At 36.0% G+C, this 15058-nt stretch overlaps 1 non-coding gene across 1 annotated transcript; it reads left to right on the top strand.

Annotated features, from left to right (window-relative positions):
* The first annotated feature begins 580 nt into the window (after positions 1-580).
* LOC115927814 lies at positions 581-689 on the top strand. The gene has a single exon (XR_004065777.1). It is a non-coding gene; the product is annotated as a U6 spliceosomal RNA (small nuclear RNA).
* The last annotated feature ends 14369 nt before the right edge of the window (positions 690-15058 follow it).

The following is a 15058-nucleotide window of genomic DNA, read 5'->3' as shown; positions in this document are numbered from 1 at the left end:
TTTTAAGGTTTTGAAATGTTCACTCTTTGAAATTAATTATAACACATATGTCACAATTTTGAAATACTTTGACATCCCTTCTTTTTCCAGAATTACGAGCCTTTGGACAAATGAACCTTGTTTAACTTTCCAAACTATGAACCTTTGAAATAAGTGAATCTTCTGAATAACGCAAAAATTATGAACCAAATTTAATATTTAGAATTGTAAACCCCCGGTATAGGAAAATGTGTTTCTAAATTAGGAATATTCGGAATAATGAAACTATGACATTTCGGAAAAAGGGAACCTCGTGGGATTGCGCTTACCTTCGGGCGTATCATCTTGAGAATCAGATCCTCCGGAGGAATGGACCGCATCAACCCCATCGTGTACAACATATTCATCGAATAGGTCAGCTATCAAAGATTAGATTTGAAGAGTGATGACAATTTTAAAATAAAAAGAAGAAAGATATTTAAAAAACTATGAAAGTAATGATGTAAAAGACGTCTCTACTTTAATAAATATATATATATATATATATATATATGTGTGTGTGTATGTGGGTGTGCGTGCGTGTGTGTGTGTGCGTGTGTTTGTCGACAAGAAATTGTTGACATCTACTAAAATTGGAACGATACAGAGAAGATTAGCATGGCCCCTTGCACAAAGATGACACGCACAATCGTGAAGCGTTCCTTATTAGACGGTATGCATGCTTGCCTATCATTATGTCGGGCTGACGTTTGGTGTTCTTTCGAGTTGTCGGGAACGCCCTTTAGGAGTTTTTTTTTACGGAGTGCATACAAAACGATCAGGTGTGTGAGCCTATTCATTCATGGGTGAGGCTTATTATGCAAATTATAGAACTTGGTAAATGATAGCATGATGGGTTCGGTTTGCACGAACAGTTTATTAGGTTGCCGAACTGGTGTCGTTTGGGGGAATTTGGTTTATTGGGATCGTGTTTTTATTTTTAATTAGAAGGTGCGTATTGTAATTAGGTACGCGGGCCGGTCAATTCACTGTAATGCATTTTAGGAAAATCATTTAACTTAGTTTTGACGAGCGGGTTCCGTAATACAATTCAAGGCATTTGTTAAGGGATAAAAGCTCTTTGTATTTTTTTTTTTTGTTTTGTTTAATTAGATTACGGTTATATAACAATACAACGTATTTCTCATCGACTTGTGCAAGAAGAAATGTTCATTGGTTTATTCTGTCATTGGTCTAGTTAAATTGACAGGGAAAGGGGGAGGCTCTTGCTCTCGGATGTTTACGTACACCGAAGAGCAGATTTTGGTTGTTTTGTGTGGGGATGTTGTGTGTGTAGTGAATATGCTTGTGTGTATGAATGCGTTGGGTTGTGTGGTACGGGGTGGATTCTGCTTGCATTTTTTATATTATTCGACGATAAGTATGCATATATGTTTGGCTGCAGATAGTTTTTTCTATACATTTGCTCACGGTGGAAATAGATTGTGTGGAAGTTTCTTTGGAGTTTATCGATGTAAGGTTTTGGATACAATTACACATAAAATAACATGGCAGTGAAATTATCTTTCATGACATTAAATGTTAGAGGAATAAGAGATAGGTTAAAAAGAGTGAATATTTTTGAATGGTGCAAAACTAAAAAGAATAGTATAATTTTCTTACAAGAAACATATAGTACAGTAGAGATAGAAGAGCGGTGGAAACAAGATTGGGGAGGGCCAATGTTTTTTAGTCATGGGTCAAACCATAGTAGAGGGGTTCTTATTTTATTTTCTAATCATTTAGATTTTGAAGAAAAAAAATTAAAGTAGATGAAGAGGGGAGATACATTATTTTTAAAGGTGAAATACAAAGGGTTAAAATGCTATTGGTTAATGTTTATTTTCCAACGAGAGATAAAGAAACTTTACAAATTGAATTTTTGAAGAAGTTAGATGAAAGTATTTTTGATCAGTGTGATCGGGACTATTTAGTTTTATTAGGAGGTGATTTCAATAGTATATTGGATGGAAAATTAGATTATGTGGGGTCAAAAACACCGGTGAAATCTCGGGTTATTGATTTGATTAAGGAATTTTTAAATAAATACGATTTAGAAGATATATGGAGGAAAAAAAATCCGAATGTAAAGCAATTTACTTTTCGACAAAATTGGCCGGTGGTGCAAAGCCGTTTAGATTATTGGTTTATACCTTGTAGTGTTGAAAAATTGGTGGGTACGTGTGAGATTTTGACATCTATTACGCCAGATCATTCTGGCGTTAGGCTAGAATTTAATGATCTTGTTGATAAGTTTGTTTTTGGGAAATCATATTGGAAATTTAACAGTAGTTTATGTATGGATAAAGATTTTGTTGAAGAGATGAATAAGGAAATACAGGAATTAAAAGCTGAATGGTCATTACAGATTTTGAATAAATTAGTATTTTGGGATTTTTTAAAGATGAAAATGAGAGAATTTATTATAACATACTCGCGGAAAAAGGCAAAAGCAAGGAGGGTTGAAATAGAACTGTTAGAGAAACAAATCAAGGATTTAGAAGGCGAACTGGTAGTGGGACCCACTAAATATATTGTTGATTGTATTGAGGAGAAAAGGGATAAACTAAATAAATTGTATGATTTTTCTCGACAGGGCATTAAAATAAGATCAAGAGCACCTTGGTTTGAAGATGGAGAAAACAATACGCAATATTTTGAACAGTTGTTAAAATCGAATAAAAGGAAAAGTGTAATTAGGGAGGTGTACAAAGAAAATGGGGAAACTACTAGAGATAAGGAGGAAATTTTAAAGGAAATTAAACTATTTTATAAAGATTTATATTCTTTAAGGGCTGATATAAATCAAAACGACCCTTTCTTTTTCAATGATATTTCAAAGTTAAATGAAGACAATAAGGAAATCTGTGAAGGTAAATTAACTAAAGATGAATGCTTGAAAGTTTTAAAAGAAATGAAATTGAATAAAACCCCGGGAAATGATGGGTTAACAGTTGAATTTTATTATACTTTTTGGCCAGCTTTGGGTGATTTGTTAGTAGAAGTATTGAATGAAACATACGAAAGGGGGGAATTAACGGCATCTCAAAAACAAGGGGTAATTACCTTAATTGAGAAGGAAGCGAAAGATACTCTCCATATAAAAAATTATCGACCCATCACGCTTTTGAATGTAGATTATAAAATTGTATCTAAAGTTCTAGCAAAAAGAATGAAAGAGGTTTTAAATGAAATAATTCATCATGATCAAGTTGGATATATAAAAGATAGAAATATTGGGGAAGCTGTACGATTGATAGATGACATGTTATTTTATTCTATGCATTATGGGGAACAAGGGAAAGGGTTTTTGTGTGCAGTGGATTTTGAGAAAGCTTTCGACTCTGTATCTCATAGATATTTATTTCAAATATTGAAATTGTTCGGTTTTGGAGATTCATTTTGCTCTTGGGTAAAATTATTGTATAAAGGGATAAGTAGTTGTGTTATGAACGGTGGTCACTCCACGGGGTATTTTGAAATAGAAAGGGGAGTAAGGCAAGGGGATCCATTATCGCCATATTTGTTTTTGGTTGCCATCGAAATTTTGGCGCATGCAGTAAGGAGGGACAACGGTATTAAAGGGATTACATTTGGAAAATCTGAAATTAGGCAAGTGTTATATGCAGATGATATGACAATATTTTTGAAGGATATTGATTCGGTTAGAAGGTTGCAATATATTTTTGAATCATTTGAAAAAATTAGTGGTCTTAAAGTGAATAAAACAAAGACACATTTTATGTGGATGGGTGAGGATGAGAACAAACCTGATGGGCCTTTATTTGGAAATTTGGTTAAGGAAATACATATTTTAGGGGTTAGTTATTCATTAGATCGAAGTTTAAAAGATGATTTGAATTATAAAGAAATTCTAAGTAAAATAAAAAAATTGCTTGTATGGTGGAAACAAAGAGATTTAACTATTATGGGTAAAATACATTTGCTAAAAACTTATGCGCTTTCAAAATTAAATTATATTTCATCTCTCGTTATTGTCCCTCATTGGGTATATAAAGAAGTTGCAAAAATTTCATTTGAATTCATATGGAGGGGGAAAGATAGAATTAAACGGGCTATAATGTATCAGGATTATGACTTTGGAGGATTAAGAATGATTAATTTTGAAATGTCCGTTAAAATACAGCGCATAATGTGGATAAAACGTCTTTTATATGGAGAGAAAAGTTTGGGATGGAAATTGTTTTTTGATCATTGCTTACAGTTTGTGGGTGGTAGATTTATTTTTTTATGTGATTATGATTTAAACAAGATTAAACTCGTTTTAGATATTCCACCATACTATATGGAAATGTTGCAAGCATGGCAAGAGACAAGTAATTTAAGATATTTGGAGGGTTATATTAATCCAATTATTTTTAATAATCAGAATATATGTATAAATGGAAAAAGTATATTTGATAGATACTTGTTTGAAAGAGGGATTGTTCAACTGAATCATTTGGTTGAGAAAGGTCATGTTAAGCCTGTTAAATATTTTATGAACCTCGGTATGAAAGGTAATAATTTGCTTATGATTATTGATATTTATGATGCGATACCCAGGTTATGGAAGGATGATTCAGGGTTAATAGAATTCCTTGAGGTTGATTTGATAAGCTTTAATACTTATTTCCATATTTCTAGTAAAAAAATACAGTTTGTGGATGTGGGTTCAAGAACAATCTATGATTATTTCATCAAAGCACTGCAGCGAACGTATGATTTGCAGGTAAGGGATGGGCAAAATGACTATGATTTTAACGATAAAGAATTAAAAGAAATATTTGTGAGACCAAGAATTACTATACTCATTAGAAAACAACGTGAATTTCAATTTAAATTATTGCATGGAGCCATATACACTAATGAGCATCTTCATAGATTTGGTTTTGTTGGTGATAATTTATGTTCGTTTTGTAAGCAGGAAATAGAAACATACAAACATTTATTTTTATCTTGTGGGAGCGTTCAAAGGTTATGGCAGGCTTTAATACAACTTTTTGAGTTAGATGAAATTAGAGATTTAGAATGGCGAGATATATTTGTTGGGTTGGTAGGTAGTTCATATAGAATAAAAATGTGTAATACTATCATTTTCATGGTGAAGTATGTTACATTTATGTCAAGATCGGGGGGGCGAGTACTAACTTTAGAAAAGATGAAAAAAACCATTTTTAAGTATAGGGATGAGGAAAAGAAAATAGCAATTAAAATGGGAAAGCTAGGATCACATTTTTTAAAGTGGGAGCAGCTTAAGATTAATTAAGATTTGCTTTCTTCTCCACCGTGAGCTTGTTAAAAGCGTAACTCGATTTTGCGGCCTGGATAACTTATTTAGTATATTTTTCTTATGTTGAGAATGTTGGCAGACATCCACTGAGTGAGTACTGTGTGTGTGTGTGTGGGGGGGGGGGGGGTGGGTGGGTGGGTGAGTATGTGTGTGAGTGGGTGAGTATGTTTGTGTGATAGAGGGTGAGTATGTCTGTGTGATGTAGGGGGCAGGGAGGGGGCAGGATTGTTTCAGTAAAATTATCTCCAGATTTGTTTTTTTTTGTAATATATAAGTAAATAACATTTACAATTGACATATTATGTTTAGGTACTTATACGTTTACTTTGTTGTTAAGTTATATTATACTGCAAATAAGTTTGTGTTTAATTATGTTTATGTAAAAGCATCAATATTGAACACGTTTATTTTATTCAATTGTATGTCATGGTTTGTGTTACACATCTGGAGAAATAAAACAAAATTGTTAAAAAAAAAAAAAAAGTGTTATGTTACGTACCATTTCACATATAATTCGAAATTCACATACTAAACTAAAACTTTATAATGTAATTTACATTGTACATGTTACTGTTTTAAATTTGATCGCTTTTGAAGAAAAATATATATTAAAGTGATGATACGCATTATTAAGAGATCATACGTTTATTGTATATGTTAATTGCTTGTATTAAATAAAAAGATAACGCTGTGATCAGTTTTCACGATCATCATATTTTACTATCAATACGCAAAATAATACCGACGATATAAAAACAAACATTAAACTAGTAACGAGCTGGATAACTGTGATTGTTACGAAGTATATCGTATCCCGAGCCCATTTTAAAGAAGCAGTAGACACTTGGTACAACCTGCAAGCTTTTCAATCTTTAACCGACGTCCACACAATAATGTTCATTATAATCAAGCAGTTGAGATGAACAATATCAGCTTCCCCCTATCATGCAAATAGCTGGTTGTCGCTATTTGCCTAGCCCTACCGAAGAGAACGCATGCGCAGCGTGTGTCACCATGTGTTATAGGGGGAATGTCTCTTTTTACAGATTTGAATTAAAATAGGTGCAAAAAGGGGAAAGGAAAAGAGGATAGCTAAAAGGGAAAAAAAAGAGGAAGAAGAAAAAAAAAGGGTGAAAAGAAGGGAGAACCGTTGCGATTTTTCTCGCCAACAAGGTGTAGATCGGGGGGGGGGGGGCACTAGCGTATGAGCTTGGGAAGGGGTGTGACAGATTCCCCCAAAATATATTTTTCCAAGTTTATTCCTCAACGTTTTAATAGAAAATTATAATTTATTATGCGTTTGTCGGAAATTTATGAAGGAAGAAAAAAAAAGGGACCTGCCTTTGTCACAAATTAGAAGGTGTCAACATTTGCTCATCCGTGATTAAGTGCCTAAACCCCTGAGCTTCTAGGGGCTCTGCTCCCTGGATTCCACCTAGGGCCCTAAGACGGGCACCTTGATGCTCATTTGACCGTAATTATTGCCCAAAACCCCTGAGCTTCTGGGGGGGGGGGGGGGGCTCCGCCCCATAACTATTGCAGAGGCTTCGCCTCTAGACCCCACTACAATTTACGCAACGCTCTACCTGATCGTAAATACCCCCCCCCCCCCCCCACCCCACCACCTACTTAGAGAAACGTTCAGCGGGGTGGTGCAGATTTCTTTGTCCCCCCCCCCCTTAATACGCAAACGATTTTGCTAATTTCGCCACTGCCGGCGTCACCATTACGTACCAATATTTGGCTCGCATATTTAATTTGGCCCCCCCCCCCACCCCCTAGGTAATCCTTGATCCAATCCTGGAGGCTAGCCAGCGCTCAGCGACCCGTTGATTATCGATGATACAAAGTGAGAATGTAGTATACTTTTGGACGATTATAACTATAATTTTTCAGCTGTTGTGATTTCAGCTAGTATAAACTCTGTAATGACATGCATATTTCAACTAAATTAGCTAATCATTAATGATTAAATAATGCGGTAAAAATGAACGAGACAGCCATTTGGCTTGCCAAATTTCACTTCCGGTCGTTCAAAAAATCATGCATAACTATACGAACATGCATCTTTATGAAACACTAGGCCAGGCCATCATCTGTCTCACTCTACTCATTGTCACCGGGAAGCTTGGCCAGGCTAGGCCACGACGCGTTGTCAGCTAGCTAGGCGCAATCGATACACAAATCATAGATATTACGGTGACTAGTCTTAGTAACAAGCGGTTGTAATTTAAAAAAATATCGATTAAATACTCACGTCACGTTTTGGTAGACGTGATCATTCGTGTTTTACCGGCGTGGAAAACAACAAATGGTTGGCCCTACACTTCGTAAATTAGAGTCACCTATTTTACGAAACGGCGCAAAACGTGAACGTGACACGTCATACGTGAACGTGACACGTCATACGTGAACGTGACACGTCATACGTGACTGTTCCTTGCAAGCCGTTAGGAAGAGGGACTGGACTTAGGGTTTGAAGGTTTTGGAATGTTCAATCTATGAAAAAATTATCACACATATGTCACAATTGTGAATTACTATGAAATCCCTTCTTTTTCCGGAATTACGAGCCTTTGGAAAAATGAACCTTGTGTAACTTTCCAAACTTTGAACCTTTAAAATAAGCGAACCTTCCAAATAACGCAACAATATATCCGAATTATGAACCAAATTTAATTTTTAGAATTGTGAACCCCCTGGTATGGGAAAATCTGTTTCGAAATTAAGAACATTCGGAATTGTGACAATTTGGGAAAAGGGGAAACTTCGGAGATTGCACCTACCTTCGAGTGTATCAACTTCAGAATCTTCGGAGGAGCTGGGTGCAAAGCCTGCATCAGCCTCATCGTGCACAACAGAGTAATCGAACAGGTCAGCTATTAAAGATTCGATTTGAAGAGTGATGGCATTAAAAGAAAAACAGTATTCCAAAAACTATTAAGACGAATAATGTAAAAAAACGCGTCGATACGTTAATAAATAAATATATATATGTATATATTTGTGTGTGTGCGGGGGGGGGGGGTGCGTGTGTGCGTGTTTGTTAGTTTACGTACCAGCTCACATATAATTTGAAATTCACATACTTAACTAAAACTATATAAAGTACTTTACTTTGTACATTTTACTGTTTTAAATTCGATCGCTTTTGAAAAACACAAACAAATGTTAAAATGATTATACGCATTGTTAAGAGATCATATGTTTATGTTATATGTTCATCGCTTGTATTGAAGATAAAGATAACACTGTGATCAGTTGTTACGATCATCATATTTCACCATCAATACGCAATATAATACCGACGATATAAAACAAACATTAAGCTAGTAACGAGCTAGATAACTGTGATTGTTACGAAGTATATCGAATCGCGAGCCCATTTTGAAGAAGCAATAGACACTTGGTAACTTAAATTTATTAATTTTGGGCATAACCTGCAAGCTTTTCAATCTTTAACCGACGTTCACACAATAATGTTCATTATAATCAAGCAGTTGGGATGAACAATATCAGCTTCCCCCTATCATGCAAATAGCTCGTTATTTGCCTAGCCCTACCGAAGGAAACGCATGCGCAGCGTGTGTCACCATGTGTTATAGGGGGGATGTCTCTTTTTACAGAGTTGAATGAAAATAGGTGCAAACATATTTTTTTTATACAACGCCTACTAAGATGCTTGCAACCTCATTGGTCAATTCTTGATCACATGACATGCGCTAAAAGTACCATTGAACGGCATCATTGACGCGGAGTGCAATTTCGTTTGATCCTTTCGCACCATTGCACTCTGACGTCACTAACGATGTACAAAGTATATGGTAAGCTAAGTGACGTCAGAGTGCAATGGTGCGAAAGGATCACACGAAATTGCACTCCGCGTAACAATAAACACTAGGGACTTTTAGATTTGCACGTCGACAGCTTTGACTGCAACGTGTGACGTCATTTTAAGGCACTGAGCATGCGTCACGTCGTCTCAGTCGGCGATCGAGAATGCGTCAACCTTGATTTTCCTAAATCTAGTACGGCACACTAGTATATGCCGCGTGCGCATAAAATATATGTCCTCAGGTAGACAAAGGAACATCCCTTCCCTGCTATTATGTAAAAATGTGTAGGAAAGGTGTCATATGCATATTCACCTGTTCTACACATTTTTACATAATAGCAGTGAAGGGATGTTCTTTTGTCTACCACAGCAATTGTTGAGGGTAGAATGAGGAACTGTATTCTGTCCTCTTTCTTTGTCCGTCATGTTCATAGTGTTACTTCATGAAAGTTATGTAACATTATTCATTTATGCATGCACCAACGGTACATTCTATGATACGCAGGTGGAAGTTTTCTTTTCAAGAGGGCAAACAAAAGGTATTTATGAAGCACATCTAGGACTTTGGCAGTTATTATTCAAAGATGCTCAAAGTGGAACTTCTCCATGTGTAAAAGATATGTGGATATTTGGGGCCATTTGTACCATGTGCTATCTGTAAACTCCCTTATTGTAGTCAACATGGGCAGTTGAGTACGTTGACACGCATGATCAGTCGGCGTTCGTCGTGTTTTCGTCCACTCTATCTAAAAGTCCCTATTATACAAATAACGCACGGCCCAGAGTGCAATAGCGGTGAATGCAGTACGTGCGAGGATTCTTTAGATTGGTGCCGCTCTGTGCAACGAGCCGCTTGCGGCGAGTTGACAGTGCGAACCATCTGAAGAAACCGAGCGTACAATGCATTTACGTTTCGCACAACAGGGTCAAGTGCGTTATTTGTTTTATAAAATAGCGACACAAATAGCAACAAACAAAAGTTTAGATCTTAAGTTAGAGTCTACGAGAGTTCGATCTAGATCTAGAGTTGTGTTGGTTCTACTAGACAAAAATAAGAGTAAGACCTTGCAGGCTTACCAAAAAGTCCACGGGATTCATTGTTTGATTAAAAATAAAATCCATATGGGGTCTAGAGACGAGTCTACATCAGACAGCTGAAATTCCTGGCTTCATTATAAAATCCAAAAGTCAAAATAGGTCTAAATCCAAGGCAAAAGTAAAATAAAAATTGCTTTCTAATAATACCCCGTCCCCGGTCTAGCTAGCTGCAGCTGCGCTGGGGATAATGGTGGAGCGTACAATATTAGCTACGCGTAGCCTATGGCCTACAATGCACTCGAGGGAGCGTACTAGTACTACGCGTACGCGCGCGCGCTGGATCTCCATGGTCACGTGTATTATAACTTTTGTTGCGATTTTCTGCAAAATCGTGCTTGCATCAAAAATGTATCAATGTCATGTGACGCGTATTGACCAATCACGATGCTTAAAATACTAGAGCCATTTTATAAAAAGGTTTGTACGCGCGGCGCATGGTACGCGCGTGGTTTGCTGCCTGCTTAATAGTGCGCGCTCACTATCAGCAATTTCATAAATCGAAAACAAACAAAAATCGCTGAGATTTAGACCTAGGAAAACTGTTTTAAGCCCGTTAACGTCCGAGGTGTTGTATAAAACAAATAGTGAATGGTCTTTATTCGTGCAATGGAACAATATTTTGCATTCGGTGAAAGATAAGAGACGCTATATTCAACGAGGCGCAGCCGAGTTGAATGGAGCGTCTCTTATCTTCACCTCGTGCAAAATCGTGTACCATTGCACTCATGACCATTCACTATTAACCATATTATCACGCTGAATATCACGCAGAATTATCGAATCAACCTACGTGTTAAAGTGGCTTTAACGTTAAACGATGTAACAAACATGTCCTTCTGGTGAAATTCAAGCACTCCTTCCATGTTGTAGTCACCTTCTTTATGCACATAATATAGGTTGGTTTTCGTCCATTTTGGAAATTTCTTGGTGGATATGTTTCTTTTCACCTGTGGATTATGATAAAACCCATTCACGCTTCAACATACAATATCAAACCGTAACAGTGAGTTTAATTGGACTAACAAAACAGGCAAACAAGATAATAATTGTGTCGAAATGCTGACATTGTTTTACATTTTGAATTTTTGGATAACATACTCATATTATACGTCGCCAAAAAAAGGAAACAATTACAAATATTATCACAAGTTCAGAAACCAATTTAGCCTTTAACTAGAACCATTATATTTTAAGTGCAGTGTTGAATATTATATTAAAAACGGACTTTCGATCCAGCAAGGAAATCAATATATTACATTTAAAAAGACAGGGATATCTCTGTTATTCGATTATTAGTTTACGTACAAAAGAGAAATGCCCTCAGACGGATGATAAATACATTCTGAAGGGAGTGTATTTTTATTCGATGTTTCCTCTGTTCCATGATCTTTTTCTTCTTCTTCGACTTCTTCTTCTCCTTCGACGTCCTCTTCTTCTGGTTCTTCTTTTAGGGCTTCAAATGATATTGATTGTGGACATTTGTATGTGACTTGGAGGGCATAAACATTTCTAATCATATGTATATCATTTTAATCTTTATTGTCGACCTCCTTTATGGGAAATTTAAATAATCATGAAGCTACTCTAAAATAAAACTAAGACACAAAGCAGAACAATCCAAGAAGAAGATTGGTGATAACATGAATAAAATTGGACCAAAGATAAGAATGTTCTAAATTTCGGCATTTAGCTCTGAATCGGTGAAGGTCTTTTATTTTTAGAGGACCTATGATCCAGAAAGTAATTTTAAGTAGGGCCTGAAGAAAAAGGGCTCCATGGTATAAAAAAAAAAAAAGGTAAACATAGTTTTCTACACGACAAACTACAGAGTTGACCTTGAGTAGGTCACAATCCACTGATCTAATTGTCACGTTGAGATTCGAAAAGATAAAATGATGTTATATTCCAAACACTCATAACTCTCGTATTATTAGTCAAATTTGTTTTAAACTTTCGTAATTATGTTTTACTTATGTTTTACTCCGGTACAAGTGAACGCATTGCAAAGGTTAGATTGCCCTTCAAGTTGGGTTATTCAACAACTAATCTAAGTCAAAATCAATTGTTATAATCAAATGCATTATACTTACCCTTTTGTAATCCTTAGGACCTGTCAAGTTATACTCGATGCTGATGTTTGAGTTCTCATTGACATATATGAAATCCTTTCTTCCGACAATTTTGAGTCCTTTCTTTTGCATTTCCCGAATCACATCCTGGTCATAAAGTAAAACAGACAAACATTAACCATGCTATGAGTTAGCCAACATATCATTTAATATCTAACTTGTTACCAAACGTTTGATGTGAAGCACACATAACACAAATAGAGAACTCCTGTGACACACGTTGGCCGGTTATTGATATGTCGCCCGTAGAGCTTTTTGTGTTGTGTACGTTATTCCATATAATTTTCGTCAATTTAATATGTAATCTTATATTTAAAAAGAATTGTAAAACACATTGAGAATAGTCACCATTTCATTAAATTATTCACAAACTGTTTACATCAAATCGAGAAAGCCGTGTGAAAAGAAAATGAATGTGCAGACACGGGAACCTATGTCTTTTCACTGTCATAATAACATTTTGGCATTCCGGTGATAATGACTTTTCTTTGGCCCAAATCTCGATAAAATTGATAGCACACTTTCTTTTTAGGGTGTGCAGAGCAATATAAATTAAAGGAATTTCACAGAAAATCTTTGTCAAATGTTAGGTGCACAGACGTAGGTTCCCATGCAGCATATCTTCTATATCACCAATACCAAACAAACTGCTACACACAGTTGAAAATGGTCAATAAATATTTTCCTCTAATCCATCCGATCAAAACAAATCAAAACACTTCTTAAAGGCATCGTTTAACAATGTTAAATCAGAGATGTGTGGTCCTACGTGTTATCAGTGTCTGTGATATAGTTTAATATTGAAGCCCTAAACAAATTGCGCTTCAAAATCATCATGAAGTGCCTCAATTTTTTTTAAATCTTTGAGTGACCAGTTTTACCATAATCATTTTCCCCATTCGACTGTAGTGTTATAAAAATCGTTAGGAAAATGCAAATTTGATTTCGATTTCCAATTATAAATATCTTGATATTCAGAAGGGCGATCAGCTTGTAAAATCCATGGGATTTCAGGGTCACCTGAACGTTTATCATTATGATTGCAGCATGAGCTAAATCCAGGATTTTGTTGAAGAATCTGAGGCGATGCTACCGAGTCACTTTAAAACTTCCCCTTTCGTAACTAAGTTTTCTTCTATGTAATTCAATTTTACCCCCATATTGATTCATATTTGACATAATGTTAATTTTACTGGCCAGTAATGACTTTGCAATATTGACGTACATATTTTATCATTTTTTTGTTGTTGAACAATATATTTTGTATCCGTTTTAGGTTTTGGAATTACGTGTCGTTAATGACTGGCCTTTTATCAGTTGTGAGCGAACAAGCCTGAATCCGATGACTGGCGTATTGATATATGTGTAAAGTGCTTCGGAACATAATCGATATATGATAAGCGAGACATAAACCCAGACTATTATCAGAATATATATTAGAATTACGACACCTCTTTACACATTCACATTACAACGAAAGGCCACGGTTTGTTAATTAAAGCTGTGTTTCCCAGAATGAACTAAAAAAAGAAGATATATATACCTCTTCTCGTCCGCTTGGTTTGTCATTGTCATCCAGGAAAATTTTGAGGGATACTTTCCTCGTCTGGGGCATAGTTCGTGGCATGAAGGCAAGGGCTTTCATAGAACTCATCTTTGACAATAGCTTGCCGTGGCTTCACTGGTTTCTTGTCTGTTATATCCACACGAACGACGTAGCTTCAAACTACAAATAATTAACTACGACTCTCAATTATTAAACAGCGACATGGAATCATGCGCCACAGAAGAAAAAACAAATCTTTTAAGCAACACGTTCACGAAGTAGCTGTGGTTGAACAGGCTGGCAAAATATGTCTGTACGGCTCATCGCCTAGACTCGAGTATGGCTGGTTTTATGTTATTTAGCGATCGCGATCTCTCTTCGATACCAATACCTACCGAAGATGGCGCGATCCACTCTGGTATTAGTACAGCTTTTAATGTTGTTCAGTTCAATCAACATTTAAACAAAGAAATAACAAACACAAATGAAGCGACTGGAGTGCCAATATTCAATCGTGGCAGGCAAGTCATGTTTGGTCTTCAATGGGGTCCAGGAAAATCCTAATATTATAACAAAACAAAAACTAAAGCAAATGAAGACACACGAATTGAATGATGACAACAACTTTGTAAAACATTCAATTACATACTTTTGATTAATGTATTAAGAACTAACAAAATGTATAGTTTATGTATAAGGGCTAGAAAACGTTACCCCCTACACCCCTTCCCCAATTGAATTTCGTACCAGAAACATTGATAAGGAGAGTAAGGCCAAAACCTGGTTAGAATTCGACACAACATAGTGATTATTGTTTTGCTGGGCAAGCACAACCCCAAATAGTATACACCATGTTGTGGCATCATTAGTTTTCATATTTGCACGTTTTATTCCAAGTACATTTTCCCTTGGCGCACTCCTCAGTCATACATTTTGAAACAGTTTGTTTTAATTACTGTGTGTGTTGTAAACAAAGGGAACGGCGGACCGACACTACCTCACAATAGCGTTACGGAATTAGTCAATTTGAAGAGCCCGTTCGTATAATACTTACAACTTTAGATAAATCAATTCTCATTTTTATTTCCGATTTCATTCAAACTATCACCAGCTTGCTTCTATTAATTTCCCTGCTTTAA

This window comes from Strongylocentrotus purpuratus, unplaced genomic scaffold (assembly GCF_000002235.5).
Source record: "Strongylocentrotus purpuratus isolate Spur 01 unplaced genomic scaffold, Spur_5.0 spur5_scaffold_20, whole genome shotgun sequence".
Lineage (NCBI taxonomy): Eukaryota > Metazoa > Echinodermata > Echinoidea > Camarodonta > Strongylocentrotidae > Strongylocentrotus > Strongylocentrotus purpuratus.
This window is presented reverse-complemented; position numbering and strand designations above follow the sequence as displayed.